The following is a 906-nucleotide window of genomic DNA, read 5'->3' as shown; positions in this document are numbered from 1 at the left end:
GGCGATGAAGGGAAAGAAGAGAGAGAGGGAGGGAGAGAAAAAATGAGATCCGTTTTTATTCATCCCGTAAGTACAAATTACCCATGTATATATTCGGTTCTCTTGGGTATACGTATTGTTCTACAAAACAATAGCGCGAATGAGTAATTAATTTATTCTGCATGCATAATGAAGTAGGGACCTGTACGGAAATCATTCCAATTGCCCTTAAGCGAAAAACAGTAAACGAAAAATGTTATCAGTTTAAAATTTACAACTTTTAGGTCTTCAACGGTGTGACCGAAACACGAGCAAACATGGTTTCGCAAAGATAACTTTCATGGAAACGACATAAAAAAATAAATATTTGATGCCTAAAATAAGCTTACCTCTTTTGACTTTCTCGTTGGAAACAACTCGGAACTACTGTTTAGTTTTTCTGTCGAGTCCATGTTGAGCGTGAGATCTTGATCATCAAAAGGTCCAAAAGAACTTTTCCTTCACCGCCGAATAGAGTCAAAAACAAAGAGCTCAAAAGCTCGAATCAAGTGAATCAAATGTGTTTGAAGCGGAGCATGCGCACTCATTTTGCCGCAGTGTCTGGTAACCCATCGATGCGAGATACGTTTGGTTTTGTAGCCATGATGTCATCAACCGTCCGTACGTACGTCCGTGCATCATCGTACGTACGTCCACCCGTCCATGGATGCCAATGCGACCAGTATCATGCTAGTTTATAGCATACATCTTTGATCAATTGACACCTGTCAAATTAAGGTATCCGCTGACCAGTTTTACATGCCATATCGGGGGCTCAATCTTAGAGATCACCGAGGTCAGTTGTTTTTTAAAGGTGACCGCTGACCAGGTACTAGTTTTCGATTGGATTGCAGGCTCAACCCAGGTTAACTCACCTAAACGAAAGCG

Source organism: Montipora foliosa, chromosome 3 (genome assembly GCF_036669935.1).
Source record: "Montipora foliosa isolate CH-2021 chromosome 3, ASM3666993v2, whole genome shotgun sequence".
Lineage (NCBI taxonomy): Eukaryota > Metazoa > Cnidaria > Anthozoa > Scleractinia > Acroporidae > Montipora > Montipora foliosa.
The sequence above is the reverse complement of the archived record's forward strand: the minus strand, read 5'-3'. Positions refer to the sequence as shown.